This window comes from Mandrillus leucophaeus, unplaced genomic scaffold (assembly GCF_000951045.1).
Source record: "Mandrillus leucophaeus isolate KB7577 unplaced genomic scaffold, Mleu.le_1.0 Scaffold65, whole genome shotgun sequence".
In the NCBI taxonomy this organism is placed as follows: domain Eukaryota; kingdom Metazoa; phylum Chordata; class Mammalia; order Primates; family Cercopithecidae; genus Mandrillus; species Mandrillus leucophaeus.
In genome coordinates this window covers 2,254,005-2,257,640 of record NW_012107030.1, presented here as the reverse complement: position 1 = coordinate 2,257,640, position 3,636 = coordinate 2,254,005, and positions in this window count along the sequence as shown.

The following is a 3,636-nucleotide window of genomic DNA, read 5'->3' as shown; positions in this document are numbered from 1 at the left end:
TGGGCGTTGCTTCCTGCTTTTTGTGATTTGGGGCACTGAAGATGCCATCTGCAGTACTTTTCAGAGGTATCAGAGCCTATCTGCCCTTCAAGAAGGATCTGGATTAAATTATAGATCCTTCTGTGTAAGAGAGCCCCCAGAGACATCCTGATCCAGGTTTATATAATGAATAAGGTTAGAGCTTTCCCTTGACAGCAGGTTTTGGCAAATGGAAAAAGGGATCATTAGAGGAGATAACAGGGTTACCAAAGGGACTGGAGAAAGAAGAGACTGGGCAGCTGAAGACAAGCATCAAGGATGACATCATAGCTTTGTTTAAAGCCACCTTCAGAGAACACAAACTTACAACAAATTGGAAGTCTGTATTGACAATTGTAGAAATTGGGCAACCTTATCATGGAGCACCAAGAATAACTCCCTTTTACTGGTTAATGATCGTGGAGTTGGACAAGAATGTAGGGAGGAACACTGGTTGTCTTGAATCTGCATGGTTGGGGGTGACCCCACCATGCAGCATGGAACAGGATGGCCCCTGGTTGTTTACCTTCCCATCAAACATTTTCCCTGCTCCAAAGCATCAGCCCTCTATATGTCGGGCCGTCTCTCCCCAGTCTCGGAAGCTTTGGGTAGGAATGAAGCATGTGACCAGGCTTGAGACAATCAATCCATCATGGTTCCCTGACTACAGTGATTGGTTCAGGGTCGGCAGCAACAATGACATTCTGTGACACTTTTGCTGGGAGTGCTGGGACCTAGGCAGAGGTCTTTCTAGCCAGCCTTGAACTTGAGAGGGTGTAAAACTGGAATGCTTGCAGCCATCTTGAAACTACCAGGAGCCTGAGACTGAAGTCAATGCGGTGCAGACAGAGCAGAGAGCTGGAAAGAACCAGGTACTGATGACATTGCTTGCACTCAGAATTCAGTCATGCATGAAGGCTGACCTTCCACTGGACTTTTCAATCATCTTTTCTTAAATAAGTTTAGGTTGAGCCATCTGTTGTTCATCACCATAGAAGCATTGACTGTGACAGTTCCAAGTAGCTGGTGGGACAGGACTAATGCAATGATGTAAGTTGCAAGGTGGTGTGTAGCAGTTCCCTGTAAGGAAATGCTTTTGAAAGAGCTGTCTGAAGAGGGTACAGGCTCCCTCAAGGGTGAATGCCTTCTCAGTGGCAGGATTTGCACCCTGCACTGGATGAGGACTTGGAGGAGATAATGGAGAATAAATTCCAGCAAAATAGGGGTTTAATTGGGCAGTTCTTTAGATTTATGTGTTTCAGAGTCGCTTAATGACCATGAAGTGAAGTTACATGCCCCTTCTGACTCCCTCTCCGGGTATCTCTACACAAATAAACTTAGATTCTCACTGTGACCCTGGTAATAGACCCTGATAGGCAGGATTGTCACGACTAGGTCTCCTCCACCAACCTCACCTCGGGATGTTTCTCTGCTCTGTCAGACCGGTCAACTCATTATGCCCTACCAAACCACTTCCGCCTTCTGCTCCCTTGCACCTACTTTCTTGCCCCTACCAAGAATTTCTTCCCCTGATTTTTTCTTTCTTTGCCTTACAAAAGCCAGCTCTTTTTTTTTTTTTTTTTTCAGATGGAGTCTTGCTTTGTCGCTCAGGCTGGAATGCAGTGGCACGATCTCGGCTCACTGCAACCTCAACCTCCCCGGTTCAAGCGATTCTCCTGCCTCATCCTCCTGAGTAGCCAGGACTACAGGCGTGCACCACCATGCCCAGCTAATTTTTGAATTTTGAGTAGAGATGGGGTTTCACCCTGTTATCCAGGATGGTCTCGATCTCTTGACCTCATGATCCTCCCACCCTGGCTGGGATTACAGGCGTGAGCCACCGCGCCTGGTCCAAAGGCAGCTCCTTTCCATGAGGCTGTGTCCTCAGGCTATCTCAGATGGATGATGTGATTCCAACTTCTGACCTCTAAGCAATCCGGTTCTCTGAAGCACATGTTTGTGACTTATTAATACTGCTTTGCATAGTTCCCTGATGTCTCCTTGTGATCTATCAGCTCCCTGTCTTTTTGAAGGCAGAGATGGATTATGAATCATGTCACCTAGCACACAACTTTGCACAGGCTGCACTCACGCTCAGCGGATGCTTATAGGTAAGTGATGCCCCAATGTCAGGGGCTATTGTCAGTATGCCCTGCTGGAATATGGCCACCTGACAATCTCAGATCCAGATCATCAGAGTTCACTGGGCTGCCTATGGGCTCTCCTACACCACTTTGCCAACCCATGGGAGTCGTTATGTCTAAGGTAGTTGCTGGGCCCAAGATACAGAGGAGACAGAAGCATACCTCCTCTCTCCAAGACCTTCCTACTCTACCTGCACCTGACACCTCGTGTGCCTGATGATATATATGGCCATATATTATATGAATGAATATATCATACATAGCCATATATATATATATGTTTGAATATATACTTATCCATTTACTAAGTACCAACCAGGTATCCACAGTGTGCCCGGCACTGGACATAGAGTGATGAGGAAAGCAGATGCAGCTCCTGCCTGCGGTGCCTCAGGGCTGGAGTCCCTCCCACACAGAACCTGGGTTGTTCCTAATCCCTCTACCTCTCTCTCCCTAGCCCCTGAGATGTCTGGGCTCAGGTATCTCTGATCTGCACGTGTTTCCTTTGAAGGTGGGGTCTGTTTGCCCTTTGCTGATGCCAAGGGCCTCCTTCTAAGTTCTTTCTACCCGCTCCCCCTTTTATCCAGGACTGAGCCGTAGCTCCTCAGTCCCAGGAACCACCTTCTAATCCGTGTCCTCTGCTCACACAATTTTGGCTGGGTCTCTCCTAAAATCCAAGAGAGGCCTGGGCTCCCCAGGAACAACCTAATGGTTATAATCACTGTGTGTTTTTGCATTTTAAATGTCTTCTTGGTTTAAATTAGTGAAGCCAAGAAGTTCAAATTCTAAGAAAAGTAAGATAAAATCCTGACAGCTTTGGGGAAAGCAAATCCAAGCTCCTGCTGGGCTCCAGCTGGAGGGCGTGACCCCCAGGCCTGCTGCGATGCTTGGACTTTTGGCTCTGAACCTGAGGATGAGGCTCTGAAGTTCTACCTGCTACCTGGCTGACGGCTGGTTGAATGCTGTGTCAGCGACAAGAGACCCTGACCTCCCACACGCCGGCCAGGCACGGTGGCAGGAGCTTTTTCATATTCCACAGCTCAGCAGCCCCAAGCTGCTGGGGGCGGGGGACAGGTAGTGGGGGAGAGAGGATTCGGCCCCCAGGGGCCACCTGGCGCTGGTGGCATGGTGGGGAGCCAGGCTCGCCTTTGCTCTCTCTCTGTGCCACAGCCCTGGACCCTGGCTGGCATCTCCTGAGAGCAAAGCGAAGCCCGCGAGTGATCTCTGGGGGAACTTCCTAGAAAAAAGAATTTCAGGTTCGAACAGTGTAGGGACGGCCGAACACGGGAGGAAGGGAGCGCTCCTCGGCAGGGACCGAGGTTGGCCAGGGCTGCCCTGAGCCCTGGAGAATCCCCAGAGCGCTCGTCCACTACATGCCCACGTGCGTGCGTGTGCCAGGGAGCGAGAGCCCGGACAGCGGGTGTCGGAGGCAGGACCAGGAGCTGCAGAGGTGCCGCGGGCAGAGTCCCAGTGA